At 36.0% G+C, this 17,433-nt stretch overlaps 1 protein-coding gene across 3 annotated transcripts in view; it reads right to left on the bottom strand.

Annotated features, from left to right (window-relative positions):
- LOC127618470 (neurotrophin-7-like) overlaps window positions 1–17,433 on the bottom strand; it is a 40,730-nt gene that overhangs the window by 14,657 nt on the left and 8,640 nt on the right. Inside the window, exon 1 of one of the 3 annotated variants that reach the window (XM_052090934.1) lies at window positions 16,881–16,973. The exons of the other annotated variants lie outside the window; for them this stretch is intronic. The gene's annotated coding sequence lies outside the window, so the exon portion shown is untranslated. Of the gene's footprint in view, window positions 1–16,880; window positions 16,974–17,433 lie in introns of those variants that run through there. 3 annotated transcript variants of the gene reach the window in all.

The raw sequence follows: 17,433 nt of genomic DNA, 5'->3' as shown, positions 1-17,433 counted from the left end.
TAGAGGCTGGATGGGTCCAACTCTAACAGAAAGCATAGAGTAGATATTATGCACATTACAAATTCTCAATAATTCACAAGTTGCCTGAAGCTGGGCTTAAACTGGTGTCCTTTTGATCTGCATGTCACACAGATACGCAAACCTATCTCTGCATCATACTGCCACAAGTTTGACAGTTGCTAAGTAGACATACCAAGTGTCAGCACACAAAATTGTTGCTGAGATATTACTGTTGTTCAGACAGGTTTTGAATAATAATAATTCAAAATAATTGCCATTTTTGGAAGACATAGAATAGAATGTTTAGAAAGCATTGATCCAAAAAAGTTTTGTTTAAATTGACTAAGCATTATAATCACTATGTTGCACTCTCTCCAAACTGCTCAGGTAACCTCAGGACATGATGTCGAAGACACATACCAGTTTTCTTTCACATCAAACAAAGCATTTAACAGATACGCCACTTTGTAAAGAAAATCAAAATGGTGGAAAGCTGATTGATGATTTAACATCAATCAAGGTTACAACAGGCACATCCAATTTCATTTCTTTACTGAATGCAACACATGTCAGTACGTTTAGCGGCCTGTTAAAAGATTTGGTTGTGAGTGTCAACAGTGTCTTTTATGAAAAGCATAAAGCTCTTGTGAGGTGTTGACAACAGATAATGAAGCAGTGCTAAAGACAGATGGCCTCTTTTTATCAACAAATGACAAGAAGAGAGCGGGCGAGAGATAGAGTGAGGCAGGGAGAATGAGAGAGAAAAAACTAAATTAAGCATTTGTCTGACATACACATAGTTGGTCTCTAACAAAACCAGCAACATTTTGGAGCTGCTGCTGTTGGCACCAAATTATAAATGTACTCTCTAATGACACTAAGAAATTAAATAGAGTAATTGGTTATCCATCCAAGTATCCATCAAATGTGTGTGCTAAATCAGTCACTGATTGCACATGGAATTTCACAACTGCCTGTTGTCTATGGTCCTTAATTAAAAATAAATAAACAAATAAAACCCAATGAAATTACTCTCTTAGATGAAATAATGCATCTAAACACACTGTCGAAGTTGGGATACTCTTACTAAACTACACTCATCTAAATGAACATAAATACATCTGATTACTCAGTTTTTCCACATCTTACTCTTTTCATCTTTTATAATCACTGTAAGAGTGTTTCGCAGCTGTATTGGACAGTTATAACCATGAACAGAGACTGATGCACACCATACTTGCTTGAAACATGAAATGATTTTAAGATTGATTTGTAATAAATGTTGCACATGTACTAGTAGCAACAGTCCTGACATGCTGCTGTGGATAATAAATAAACATGTGTTTTAACTAGGGCTGTCAATTTAACGTGTGTGATTAATTATATATAAAATAAGGCGTTTAAAAAAATTATGTGGACCATAATAAGGAATATTCCTTAAATATAAGCATCTCAAGCATGGAGTACCTGTTTTCTCCAGGGGCAGTAAGCGAAACTTCAGCTGTGTAGGCAACGCACAGCTCAAACAGACAAAGAACAAACCGCACTTACCGACAGCAGACAAAACAAGACGAGAACATGTTCTTGCGTACAAACACAGCTTGATGGATCACTAATCCAAAGAAAGGGATCTCAAAACGTGTTTTTCTAAGTTTCAAACTTTGTTTAACTTGACGCAGAGCCTTAAAAACAGTATGTTTATGATGAAACACAACCGAGAGGATCCAAAAGTGTCCATCTGACGAAGATTGACACGTCCTTAAACAAGCACTTTTAATAACGAATTCAATTTCAAAATGGATTGCTGTGAACTGTAGGCCAATAATTGGCTTACAGTATGTTCAATAATATAGAAATAAACAATATATTGCATTCTAAAGCCACTTTTGTATTGGCCTTTTTAATGCTCAAGTGTGCCAAAATAATGGAATGCATTTTAATTATCTGTATTATTATGTACATTTTATTATGTATAATTTCCAAAATGTGCCTAAAAACACTCATGCGAATAAACTACTATGGAAACACATTTACCGAATAAATACAGATGCGCGTCAAAAAGAAATGTGACTGAATAATTCACTCATAACATGAGCCGAGTTCAGATTAGGGTTAGGTTTAGGTTAGGGCTAGGGTAACCCTAGGGTTAGGTTTTCCTACACATTATAAGCGCAGTAAATAAAATAGTCCCAGTGGCTACCACTTTCATTTCCATTTTGCATCAATTTCCATGGATGTGATGATTTTGTCCTCTGAAACACATTGAATGAAAAAAAGTTTTAATTGCAATTCGTTTTTGCTGGTGCACCGATCAGGAAATTTGAGGCTGATACCAAGCTGTGATCGGCCGATACCGATTTATAAAAAGTGCCCTTTGCTACACTTTTGCAAGTTATATGCTGCAGTTATCTGTCTATGCCCCAAACAGAAAAAAGTAGTAACACTTTACAAAAAGGTTTAATTTGTTAACAATATTTAACAACATTACTGTAGTTAACATGAACTAATGAACTTAATGTTACTTACAACATGTACTAATACATTATTAAAATCAAAAGTTGTATTAGTTACATTAATGCACTATGAACTAACATGAACTAGCAATGAACAATTGTCATTTTATTAACTAACATTATAATTAAGAAATGCTGTAAAAATATATTATTCTTTGTTTGCATTAAGGTTAAATAAATGAAAATCTTTTATTAAGTGTTACTAAAATTACAATAATTGTGAATTGCTAATAGTTATTTGAAAACTGTTATTAATAATTCTGTTGTAAATATCGAAAGGTCATTATGACATACTGGTAACCAGTAAAAACCTTGAGAGCATCACACACAGCAGAGATACTTTCAAAAATAAGAAAAAAAAAATATCCATTACAAGCTCTAAAACTGCTCCAATGAGAAATCATTCATATCAATGATTTGTTTATTGTCTGTGGCGTTTTGCTGTAACACAAATCACTAATTATTATGCAAATGTGTGATGACGCAATGCCATTATGGTAAAAAAGGTAAAATGCTGCGATTAGTAGTGATGTTACAAACATTAATCTGATTTAAATTAGTCTGATTAGTCTGATTATCACGACTCATGTTACATCACGTGTACTTAGATTTACATTTGAAATGCACCTTGAATTAAAACCTGACTAATGTTACCTTTTTGCTTTATATAGCTAGACTTTAGAAATGAATACCAAACTTCAACTACATTTCGAGATCAGTACATGAGTGTCATGGTTTTATGTGTTTTTGTTCATATTTTGTGTTAATGTCTTATATTTTGGGAGTTTTGTTCCTGTTTTATAGTCACATGTTCCATGTCTACAATGTTAAGCAATGTTACAATGACACAGAGATCAGAAATCAAACCTGTGTCCCCACAGTAGCACTACAGCTCTGACAGATCATGAACACAACCAATAAAGTATTTCATGATTTTAGAAGTATTCTGTCTTTATCTACTCACACGCATGATGTTTCAAACCATTTGCTTTTTTTGCTTTTTTCTGTAAACGCAAAGAATAATTTTTGATCTTTACACAGCTCTTTTCCAAATAATGCCAATAGTTTTACAGAGAAAGGTCAACGCATAACTGTAAACATCCACAATTCTCACTTGGTCAGGTTTAACTCCAAAAATCAAACTGAATACATAGTAATAACTATTAAAGCAGAAGGAGCTGTGTAAATACCTAAAAGAAAAACCCCTGACCTGTGTCTGCGCCATGATCTGAGACGTCCTTGTGTTAGTCAAAGATTACATAAAGTAAATCTTTCATGGTAAACTTTGGGGAATATGCATGAAAATGTGACCTCGGCACACAGAACTCAGGAAAGGAAATGTCCACAAGATACATACAGCCTGAGGAACGATTGCATTTTTTTCTCTTGGAGAGTTGAGCAGCATAAAACCTTCCAGATGCAAACCAACATCATTATGGTAATGATGAGTTGCACAAACACATATGGATACATTACATACTGTATCCATATACAGACACACACACATGGCTGTCTGTACATCATAAATTAGGTTGAAGACAAAGCCTACCATTGGGAGAGCTGTGAAATCGTATTTTAAACACAGCTGCTGCTTTGTAGAAAGAACATCGGTGAACAGGAAGTAGCATGAAATTGGTTTAGGATGTGAGAGCATCTCGGTGAAAACAGACTCGTTAGATTTTTGGCCAACATACTGCCACTTCTACTCAAAAATTCGAATTTATTGAAAATAAACACATGCAGGCCAATTTCTTCAGTGAAATCAGCCTATGCATTAACTGACAAAAAGATGAAGTCTTGATTTCATGGGAAAATCGGTGACAGGAGTTTGAATGATTTGTCTGCAATTTGTCTCTAATATCAGTCTATGCTTTCTAAATTTCAAAAACAGCAATTCCCTATCTGTCACTCACTCGATGTTGTGTCGATGTAGTGACACTAAGGGTCACTCTTAGGAGCCCCAAACACCTCTGATCTTTGAGAAAAGGACAATGGGAATTGGCGAGAGAAAATTGCATGCCACTCCCCCGGACATACGGGTATAAAAGGAGCTGGATTGCAACCACTTATTCAGATCTTTTCTTCGGAGCCAAGCGGTGTTGAGCAGCGAGTTCCACTGCCATTCCATTCACCTCACAACGAGAAGTGTATGCTGTTGTATATATGGTGCATTTCAGCAGCTTTCTCCCCCTCCTGCACTACTAGTGCAGAGTACGCCCCTGGGCGCTTCGACAGCAAAGAGAGTGTATATTCTTGTAAAAAAATTATATATTTTCCTCTAAAAGAGTGCGCATTGACGGAGAGCTTTTTAAATATGCCTTTCCATCTGTGTGTAGTTCCTGGATGCAGTCATTTTCCCTCCGCCTCTGATGGCCATGATCGCTGTCTCACGTGTCTGGGCTAAAATCACGTTCAGGCAGCACTCGTGGATGGTTCATGTTCTCAGCGCCAAGGCAGTTTGCGCTCGAGTCGCATGTCGCAACTTGCCCGCCGTCTCCTTCTCTGGAGTCAGCAGAGACTGAAGTCAATGCAGGCCACAAAATTTTTTTAGGGCATGAACGTTCGCTAGATGGTGCCGCTTGTCTGGAATTCGCCACATCAGGTGTCGATTTGGGTGGGGGAAAAATAGAAACTAACACATATATTATATGTGAAACACATATATTATATGTGTTATTTTCTTTGTGTAATTTTGCACTATGATCCTTTATTAATTTGTCTGACATGTTATTTACTTATTTATCTATTTTAAAAATGTTTTTGCAGTGTAGAACTAAATTTGATATATTGTTCAGTAAAATAATTGATTCATTTTGGAGTGTATATATATATATATATATGTTGGGCATGGCACATTCACTGTGATGGTTGTACAGGCTGTTATCTTTGTCAAAGCATTCGGGCATGAGAAATCACTTGAGGTGAGTTTTCCAATAGCTCGGTGGACAGCCAAATGTTTCCCAAGCAAACCGTAAAGCTTCCTGGACAGCTAAGATCATCTAGAGGCTTTCGTCCAGACAATTTAAACAGATGGAGATCTGAACCATAAACAATGCTTGGTTCCTAAAGTCTTGTTCAGAATTGAGAGTACTGCCTTTAGAATGACATAACCACTTCGTGATTAAATCTAAACATTAGCACTGTTTAGATTTGAGCCAATCCCACTTTTTCAATCCCTACAGTTGGTATGGCTTTGTACCATGTGATTGGTGCCAACATAAAATAATGAGAACATTAGTTCATTTGTTTTCATATTAGTGCAGCAGCCAAATCGACCCATTGTGTTTTTTTTTTCTTGTGGATTTTGCTTTGGTTGTTAGGGAAAATGAACATTTAAAGAGACATGCAAGTGTATGTTAAGTAACAAAAAAAGACATCATACTGAATTAAGTAAATGTTGATGTTAATGCAAAAAGCAACAACTTTAACAAATGGTCCTTACTGGAGCAGTGTACCAAAGGCTGAATCACCTTTTTGTTTGCATTTAGAATAAATAGACTTTTTTGACTGTGCATTCCACAGAGTTAGTAGCCTTCAATGGAAATGTAGTGATTGGTGCCAAAGCTAAACCATCTGTGTTTCAAAAGGAAACAGATTTTTTGTATTGCATTAACAACTAATTCCTTTATTGCCAGTTCTCAACATTACTTTCAACACAGAATATCACTGTACGTATACAGTGTTGGGTGTAATCAAATCGCAAAGTAATTAGTAATTTTAATATAATTAATTTTGCAATCAAAAAGAAGTGTAAAATCATATTTTGTATTATTGTAATCAGATTTCAGTTACCGTCTTTCAATAAGGTTAATTACTTTTAAGTGCATTACTTGGGTTACACATATTTTTTAAATCAAATTATTTAAAACATAAAATGTTATGTATGAATATAATGTATGTGTAATGCATATCTGTTTGTGATTCTGTGACTGCTGAAGGAACTGTGGCAATGGAGGAAATATAGACATTATTTTGAAATCATTGAGCTGAAAAACAAAAGATTCTCTTAAAATTGTTATATAGAGTATCTGAAAAGTAAAGAAATTTGTAATGTGATTAATCTTCCAATTAATCAATCAGTAAAGCAACATGATTACAATTTTAGATCAGTAATTAGTCATTTGTACTGGATTACTATTTTTATTTGAGTAACTTACACTACAATATCAATGAACAACATCAACATATGGATTAGCTTTAGAGATGTATCATTGTTTACTATTTTGAGGTTCATAGAATAATGAATTAATGGAATTCATAGGTACATTGTATTGATATTAAAATGAATGAGATTAAATATTTTTAACACCATCATATTTAATACAGTGAATGCATTTATCTTACTAATTTGACATTATAATTATTTCATTCTCTTCTATGTGTTTTGTAAAGTCACAAACACAAATCAGTAAATTAGCTGGATGTGTTTCACTTTATTTCATACTAACTGAGCTTTGATGTTAATTAATTTCAGCCACATAAACAGAGTGCAAATGGCTTAACTTTTGTTGGTCCCATCTGGATTTCATTTATACGGAAAGTGAATCTGCCATTGCCTTTACTGGACAAAGTTTCTCCAATTTTAACAGATAAATGAGAGCTTCACTGTGAGATTCTGTCTTAGCATTGAACTCGGTCCACTGTGGCTGTACCCTTTCAAAGGTTCAGACAATTCCAGTTCTACCAGAAAGACTCGGTAAAACATTGCATTTAAGTAGTTTATTATATTGAATAAAACAGAGAATGATAATAAGGTTATTTGGCTTAATCCCTAGTCTGACAGTCAATGAGAGAATTATGAGCAAACAGTAAAAACCTGCAGGGAGGACGGCAGGGTCGAGGAGCATACCCCCCACAGAAGGACAGGGACTCGAAGAGTGGTGCAGGGGTGGAGGAGGTTGCCACGAAGGCACACTGTAGGCAGCAGTATGGTAGGCTGTTTACAGACTTATAAAACAAGAGGTTCGATTTGATTGGTTAAATAAAATATGAATGGGGGAATGATGGACCAGACTACTATGAGTCTTCAAGAGAGAACTACCACTATGCTTTCATTTCCGACCAGTCTTTAGAGGTTTCATAGATCTTTCAAATTATACATACATTCCGTATCTACACAAACATGTGAAACATGTATGTGTACACTAGGAGTGTAACAGTATGAAATATCTCATATTCAGGTTTTCTCATATTTGAGTGTGACGGTAAGCACAAATATAATGTTACCGTACTTATACATTTAATTTGTCATTACAAATCATGTCAAATTGTACTGTATCTGGTCTATTTTTAATGAATTTAGTTTGTAATTTATTATAGTACTACTGTATATACTGTATTTTAATTTACATTATTCTTTGCAAATGGGATGATGTTCCCGTATATGATGCTTTAGTTTGACGTCTTTGAAGAGTCGATATTTTTTTGGCAAACCTTACAAACTGGGTAACTGAGAAACATTTATGGTGCCTCGTGGGTGTTTAACATATAGTACCTAAAGTATTCCCACATCGCAGACTTCAACTGATTTGGTGGGGGAAATAAAAGTTCAGGCTCTGACATGCCTGTGTGCTGAGCTCGTGACACATGTGTTGCCTTTAAAATCGAGTGACATTTGAAAATAAAATGAGGAAGTCGCAATTTAGTGATTTATTTTGTCAAGTTTATGATGCTGTTTAAATGTAGCCGATTTTGTCTTTATTGAACTGATTTGAATGAGAAGATGTCAATGGTAAGAAAAATGGCCTGTTTTCTCAGCAATAGACTTCTAAATGATCACATCTTATGATTCCAATTCAAAATAGCTGTGAGAGGAAGCTGAGATTATTAAACACTATGAGAGTGAACAGTCGCAGCTGATTCAAATTCATAATGATAGACATTTAAAGCCCAAGGCGAATGTTTTATCAGTCTGTTTCAGGAAATTGTGGCGTGTTTTGTTAAGAGGCTATTAAATTGCAAATTGATGCAAGAGTTAGGTTAAGATTGTATGGTGGCATGAGGAAGTAGGGATAACTGTTCAAAGACATCTCAATAAATATCATCGAAATTAAGCAAAGAAGATGAGATAACAGACTACTACACCACTGAAGAGATTATTCCAGTGGCCTAAAGAATTTGATTTCATTGATGAGGGTTCCCAGCCTTTTCATCTAATGAATTTCCATGATCTTTTCAGTTTGTGATTACTGGATATTTAAAACTGTTTTTGATTCAGGCCAATGCACCAACAAATAATTCACTGATTTGTGAATTCATTGCAAAACAACCAACTCAAAAAGAACAATTCATTCACAAATCGGACCTTATGTCCTTTAGTTTTATTAAATACAAGAGCAATATTAAAATGTCCACTTTTTCAAGACTTTTCAGGTTTTGCATGACTTTTTCCAGTCCTGGAAAACGCAGTTTTCAAATTTACTGATATTTCCAAGTTTTTCATGACCGTGGGAAACCTGCGGTTTGTGACGGAGCGTTAACTAATCGGTTTTCATCCAACACAGCACCAAAATGATTTATCGGACAAAGGTAAACAGAAGTGTTCTATGTATTAATATGAATATATAGTAAAATAAATAAAAGAAAACTTTAAACAATACAGATTTACTCATACAATACAATAATTCACTGCATAAAACACGCTGAAGTGAGCACAAACAATCTTTGTGCCCTATTTTAAGACTGCTATGTTTTAAGCGCAGTACTATGCGATACGTCATTTGCGCAAAATCAGTGGGCATGGCCATGAAGTTTTGATATTTTAGACAACCATGGGTTAATGGTTGGCAAAATAGTGGACGCAAAGCATGAATGGGTTTGATCAAGTGGAATTTCTGTAAATTCGATTTGCGGCACTTAACATACAATGCACACACAGTTTGCGTGCATATGCCCACAGATAGCGCAAGCACTTCCACGGCACCAAAATTGTGCTTAGAATTAGATATCTCACGAGAAATAGGATAAGATGAAGCGGAATGTCATTGTGCATGATGAAAACAGAGCCCATATTATTTACTGCAAGTTAATGTTGTATTTTCTTGTACATTGCACAGTTTTGTTTGTGGTTTTTAAGGCTGAAAACATGTCACCCAACCAGTCTATCTTGGCCTCTCCCTAATTTGCCATCTTATAACAAATGACAGATGAAGTGTGCCAAAAATTATCTTATAGTTTATACATTTATAAACCTATTTATTTTGCTCTCCTTGTTCAGCACGTTTACATTGCTAGTTACATATTTATCATTTGCACGTAGCACTAGAACATTTGTGCTTCAAAAATGGCATACAATTTATTTTAAATCATAATTTTACATTAATTCTATCAACCGTTGTAACCAAGTTCAATGTTTAATGAAATAAAAATCTAGTTAAAGATCATTAATGCATGTTTTCCAGTTTTTCCACAATACAGTAATAAAAAAGCAATATTTGCCTACATAAATTTACACACAATAATAATAATAATAATTTACAGGGTGTGCAAAACCTACTACTTCACCCAGTAACATTTTGGAATTCAATTGTTATTTATTAATTTTATAACCCAATAGTTAATTGTTGTCCAGATTGTCATTATAATTTGATACATTAGTATGAATTACTTTGAGGATTGTTTACAATAGTAATATATTCCTGTCTTATTTACTTTACTTTCACCAGGAACTTATATTCTGATGCTGAGACTGTATTTTATGTAAGCATTGTAGCAACATTCGTAACAAACATACAAAGCACAGCAGCCCCTCAGCACACTAGAGCAGAAGGAAAGACAACATTGCCATTTATCAAGCACTGAAATATGCTTGTTGCAGAACAATCTGGAATAATTGTGACAGTCCTCTCTTTGCAACCTGAACTTGTTCAGAACGTTACATTTTTGTAACACCTGCGCTAAAAAACAACAATCTAGTCACAGTTCAACGACAGAAACAGAACGCTGAAGAAGCCTGAAGCTCTTATTAACTTGACACAGTGTCTAAAAATGTGGCATTCGTCCGTGAGACACTGATTAAACAGTGAGACGAGGTACAGCTGGTATGGACACTCGTCCAGCGCCTGTTTACACAGGCAAAACAGAGCAGAAGCAGGCAAATACACGTTCGGTGTGAACAGCCCCTAACTCATCCGTTTGCACGTATCTGTGAGTGAGTGCGCGAAAAAATTTCGGACGGGCCTATATATGTTTTCATAAATTACAAACCCGAACCATACTTAAAAATAACTCAGCTGTTTTTCAACGGCTTCTTACGTGAAACGCTCCAAGAGCGCTGACAACAGCGTATTCACGCGTGTACCCAGAACAACATGTCACCCATCAATCATTTTTTGCGGAGCTTTCCTACCGGGCGGAAGTAAATCACAATTGCGTGATTTGTTTGGTGGTTATAACCACTACTGTGCTTTGCCTACCGGTTGAAAACAACTGTGTTATCCCATCTGTACTCATTGTTCACGACATACTGTTCAACTTAATAACATTCACTTCAATCTCAAATGAGCCATGGCAGTTCGTTTCTGAATACACATTCAGGAAAATCAACAACCGTGATTTCTGTTATAGTGTGTTGCAATACCACTTTTGAATTCTCAATGAGAGGCAGTCATTTCTATAGTAGTTGCTTTAGTGCATACAGATCTTTGCACACAAACCCGGAAAAAATGTAAAAAATGTGTCGATATTGAATGTTGTTCTTTCATTTAAAATTTGATTTGGCACACCTTTGATTTGGATAACAACATGGACAGGTTGCGTGACATGCTCTCATCATCAAAAAACATGAACGACATCAAAGAAAATATGACATTGAATATGAGATTGCATGCAAGGATAAACATGATTTATGCCAACCACAATGTTTTGTGAGATAAATAATTTCCTTCCAAAAGCATTAAACCATCAAAATGGAAGGCATTTAGAAACCAAAAATGTCTAATTTCCTACTCAGCCATGTTTATAATTTTTGCAGATTGTTGGGCATATGCAGTTCATGGTAATAATAATACTTTAAAATGTTTGATTTTATTTTATTATTATAATTTTTTTTTACTGTTGCACAACAAACAACATTGGTTGGGTCCAATGTAAAGTCTGGGTCCTGAAGCAAATCCACTGTAGTCAGCGATTGAAGCTGGCATAACACTAGCCGATTTTTCCATTGATTTGCAGGTATACCCACCAATTATGTAATAAAAGAAGCCAGTAGGTGAGAGACAGAGCATGCATTAGCATCTACCAATGGGACGTTGTAAATCCCTTGACCTACAGGACTACCTGCCGAGTTAATGGTCCTAGCACCTGGAAAACCACATCAACATTGTTAGAAATAATCGTTCTGTCGGACAGCTGAAATCTTGCATTACCTTCAGTGTTGTAAGTTTCATGTGAACACACTGGGAAGAACATGTCAACCCATCACTAAACTCAGAGGGGGATCACATTCCCTCACATCCGCCCTTAACTCGAGCCCTGGTTGTAGGTACCATGAAGGTGGGTCGGCTATTTACCAGTGTTCATCGCCATAGTAACTCCATACTAACCTGCTCTGTGGCAGGTTTTGTTCTGGGTAACTGATCGCTAACAGATACTGAACCAATCAAATGTGAGTAAAGTGACATCTTTGATGCAAGGAAGTCACTCCCCCATCTCTATTAAACAAAAATACTTCACAAAAATAAATAAATTATAAATCCACAAAATTGATGTGTGACACCCTTGGTAAAAATCAAGTTGTTTGGAGTCTGCTAATATGATACTGGCTTTAGCTGCACAAAGGTACCTGAACCATCAGCTTAACTCAAGATTTCAGTATGTTCCTTGTCCATGTTCTTTGGGAATACATTTGATTGACTCTTTTGTCCCAAGAAGCCCATAAAAGCTTAATGGTCTGTGAATTTCAGAAGTTGAATGGTGTTTAAAGTCTTTCTAATGAACTCTCCCAAACTGTCATTGCAAAAGCCAGCCAGTCAGGCCTCAAGAGCTAAGTTGGCCAGGAAACACTGTGCACTTTGCTTACTGCTCAATCATACAAAATGTTCCACAGTTTTTTCTTTTTTCTATTCCTGAATTAATGTTGGTGGGAAGACCTTGAACATCAGACTAACGTCTTTTCCACAATGCTAGAGTTTTACAGCCTTGACATTCAACAATTTCTGCATGACACAGAGCTATTTTTTGTCAATGCTGTGCTATATTTCCCCTCAGTTGGTGAGAATTTGATTGTTCACTCTGGAATTAGAGACGGGGTTGCCAAGTAGAAATGATTGTCATCACGCTGTTGGGAGGGGAGCTATGCTTGTGCCTCTTTACTGAGTCTCAATGGGTTTAACATCTTCAATTGTGGCTGTTCCTATTCAAAACAGTTGCTTTAAACATGACCTTTTGGTGTCTGCACTCATCATAACATAAATTAACATAGCTGACAGCTAATAAATACATAAGGATTAATGCACAGCACACTGCTAGAAGGCTAACACAAAGATTCCTGTTTTTGGTAAAAACAAATAATTTAAAAAGTGGAATTGCACTATATTCTAAGCAGGCGACAAGTTTCAAGTGACAAGTAATTCATCTGTCCGCACTGAAATCAAAACTGCTTTATGATGCACAATCACAGCTGATCAGAACAGGTTTGATGTTTAATGTACAGTTATGTGGGCAAGGATTTTGGACCAATGAGATGTTATGAGCTATGTATAATGCCTTAGAAATAGAAACCAAGAGATCCACAAAATGTCCTAATGATGGCCACTTGTGGCTCATTATGCCACCTAAGTGGCACCTGAGTTAAATTTGCTCCCAAATAGACAAGGTGTTGAAGGTAAAAAAGTAAAGTTACACATGAAAAAGGCAATTGCTGAAACAATCAAGTCATTTTGTGGTGCTTCTATGACACTTTAGGCTCACGTGACAATGCCATATGGAGCAGAGATATAAACAGGTTGTACATTCGAAAAACCAAGTGTGTGAGGCCAGAGACTATTTAGCGGATAGAGAAGATTTGCTTATATTTAAATAAAAGGGAGAAATTGGAACACCCAACCAAGAAGCTCTAGCACCCAACAGTCAATGGATGTCCCACATTGCAATAGCTTACATTGTCCCACATTGCAAAAGCCAATCACCTTTTATATACAGACATCGCCTGTCAATCAACTTGCTAACGTGCATGTGCATTTCATGTTTTAGCGTAATATGAGGTCAACATTCAGTTGAGTGAATGCAATTGATTCACGTGTTGATACACAAAGTAAAAAGCAGTAAACGTGTTTATGCAAAGGATATCCATTGGGATTTTAAGACTAGTCATACACTGGCCGTGACATGATACACAGGGTGAAATATTCGCTCAATTCACTGACTCATTCAGCCAAACTGCTCCGTGTAAGAGCTCCCTGTAACTGGGAGAATGGGATGAGAAAATCTGACTCTGGATCAGCAACGCCAAGCAAAGTTTTACATGGTTTGTGTACGCATAGTGGATGAACACAAAACAAGCGTGCACTGAGATGACTTAAGTGAAAAATATTTATTTATTCATCAGACTTATTCCTTGAGCATGTTAGGTTGGTATTCTCCACTGAACTACAATGACTCTGGCGATGTCGTTGGGCATAGCATATGATTACACATATGATGCAGGTTCAAGTGTTGGACTTTGCTGCTTTAGGTAAGACAGTGGTTATACTTCATTAAAAACAAATCATGCATATTCATGTTATTGATCCTTTATTAAAAATATGATGTGATGACCTACTTTCTCTGTTTGTTTACTATGTTGTTTTGTCATGAGTGTTGTACAATAGATAGCATTACCTGTAATGTCTCTTATATGCAATACATAGCATAGCAGAAGAGAAAGTGGCTGTGAGAAAAAAGTAATGCAAAGGTAATGCAAATGTAATGTAACACTTTACTTTCCATAAAAATAAGTTTTTAATTATTTAAGCTACTTTTTTAAGGCGCAACACAATATTCTAACGAGTTACTTTTTGAAAGTACCCATGTTACCCAACACTTCTCACTGAAAAATGTATTAGGAACACCTGTACACCTACTTATTTATGCGATTACCTAATCAACCAATCATGTAGCAGCAGTGCAATGCATACAATCATGCAGATACGGATCTGGAGCTTCAGTTTATGTTCAAATCAATCACCAGAATGGGGAAAAATGTGATCTCAGTTGTTTCGATCGTGGCATCATTGTTGGTGCCAGATGGGCGGGTTTGAGTATTTCTGTAACTGCTGATCTGAGTGTACATTAACACACTTAGTTATATACTTATTTTTTAAGTATTACTTTACATTATTATATTACTAAATTATTATGTACTTCAACAGGGTGTTATCATTAGAATGCAGCATTTAGAATGGGTGGAACATAATTGAAAAGCCAATATCTAATCCTACAAATGCTACATAATCCTGCCCCAGAGCAGGTTTGAGTTTATGGACCTGTTACTTTGACAGCAAACCAAAATTGAGCTTCAAATGGAGAGAACAATCCAAGATTGTGCCAAAACTTCAAACAATTAAATTAAACTCTTCATACAGCATGTATTAAGATCAGGATCCTGGATAACTGAGAATTTAACTGGGCCTGTCATTACGTGTGATCAGGACCAAAACGCAAAATGGAGGCAATTATTCCGTTTATTATGGAGATTATTACCCACATTATTCGGCTACTTACCAAACAAATAAACTATTTAACAAAGTATTGGATTTAGTTTCAGAGACCACAGAGTGATACAAGATACATGAAACTAGCATTGGCACTATGTACAGTAGGAAATCGCCTTGGACAGTGGTCAATTAAACAGTTTAGTGATCATTATACAACATTATTTCACCACAAAATGTAGTGATTGACCAGTCAGAATCAAATATTCCAGAGAGCCATGTAATAAACAAACATTTGTAGATTTTGAAGCTCAAGGCTCCAATCAGGGATCTTTAGTGCCACTTAAAGTCAAGAAAAAAGAGAGCAAAGGATGATCCCTCTGGGTTGCGGTAATATATTAGTAGCATAAATTAGAGTCCTGCCCTACAAGACTAAGCACTATATGATTTTCTAATCCTAGATAACACTGTTTTAAAAATGATTTAATCTAAGAGGAAAATCACGTCACTGTCTGACATCACAGACTAATGGTTCTTGGAATAAGGTGTTCAAGGCAGTGAACTATCATCATTCATTCAGGTATTTAAAAAAAAACACAAGCTCATCATTACAGAATCTACAGTATTTTCATAAGAGCAAACATCAACTCTTCTCTGAATTGTATAGAGTTGAATGTAGGCAAGAAGGCAACATGCCAATGTCTACAGGTCTCTGCTAGTGAGCGTTTATGACTGCAGGAAATTGGCTCTATAGCCATACAACCATTCATGCTGAGCAGCTGTGAGTGCCATTAACATGACTCAGGCTATGTGGTTCAAGCAGACACGATTGGCCAGACATACTCTTTAAAGGTGCGTGATAATTCTCGTGATGCCACACACAGAGGAAATGTGAGGGGGTTGGAGCAGATCCCATAGATCACAATGTCGTAAATCCTATGTCGAATTTATTCTCTGAGAAGTTTCTAAGATGTCGCTCGTATTGTTTTATATCAGCGCATGGACAGACACACGGTTTCCATTTATCAAAATGGCTGCTATTGCTGGTTTCATAGTCATGCTACGTCAGTACAAACTAAAATGTTTTCTGCCTTTTAACTGATAAATTATTTCCCTATTGTTCCCATTTATGAATAGTGCTCTAGTCAGCAGTCACGTTAATCTTTATGTTTTGAGTATTGTTTGTTAATGGTATGTGGGTAAAGTTTTAGATTTTAAAATACTTTCTTCTATCCAAGATTAACAAGCCTAGATAAGACCTTTGTAGTCAGTGCTATCAAAGCATTCCTATGCTTGTTTGAGCATCCCGGTTGGCACGTAAAATGGTGTGAGTTTGTGGAGGGACTATCTGTTTGTCAGACCAATGGCCGTGCTATAGTAAACATAATTTTTGCAATTCTGGTTTGTGATGCTAGTAGCACAGAAAGTATACGCTTAATCTTCAAAACAAAATCTACTTAATCTTCAGTCTATGAATGAACTGAGTCATACGCAATATCGAAAAACAATGGCCGTTTTTATATAGGAAATAGATATCATCTTATTTCATCCAGTTCCAAAGATAGATATTATTTGCATCTAGAACTGTTTTGAACATGTTGGTAATCACTGGAAATATTTGCATGTTTGCGTTGCAAATGGGCCATACATTAAGCCATACAATAACAGTTAAATATTCTCAGAACTGTCTGAATCATCTGTTAATCTCAAACATGAAATTACATGTCGACTCACCCACCTGCAGTAGCAACAGACAAGCTAGTAACGAAAGTCAGGGCCCAAAAGAGGAAAGCAGCAAGTTCAAAGTCAGGTGATTGTATGTGTTGTTCTCCTGTCTGTTCTGTATATATGTTTTGGAGACAACCTCATGCAGAGACAAGCACTGCAAAAACATGTCATCTGTCAACGAAATGAAAGCACCGATATTGTGGGTGGGGAACCTGTGATGGCATCATGCTCTTTGGTTGAGCTGGAATTAGTTGAACATATAATATCTGCTAAACAAACGTCTCCCAGTTGTTATTTCGGTGGCGATTACTGACCCGAAAATGAGTCATTAGTCATCCTCACTTGTGTACTTAAGACTTTCTGAATTGCCTTTGGTCTGTGATTACACGAAACAAGTATGTGTGTTGGCTGGTTGAAATTAATGAGAGATACTGTGTGATTTGGCCTTTAGCAGAAAATACCAGTGTTTGTAAAATATTAAAGTATATATTAAAATATAAAAAGACAAATTTCATAGACATATTTTTACCAGCTTCATTAAAATGGACAATTACGTCAAATCC

This window comes from Xyrauchen texanus, chromosome 25 (genome assembly GCF_025860055.1).
Source record: "Xyrauchen texanus isolate HMW12.3.18 chromosome 25, RBS_HiC_50CHRs, whole genome shotgun sequence".
In the NCBI taxonomy this organism is placed as follows: Eukaryota; Metazoa; Chordata; class Actinopteri; order Cypriniformes; family Catostomidae; genus Xyrauchen; species Xyrauchen texanus.
This window is presented reverse-complemented; position numbering and strand designations above follow the sequence as displayed.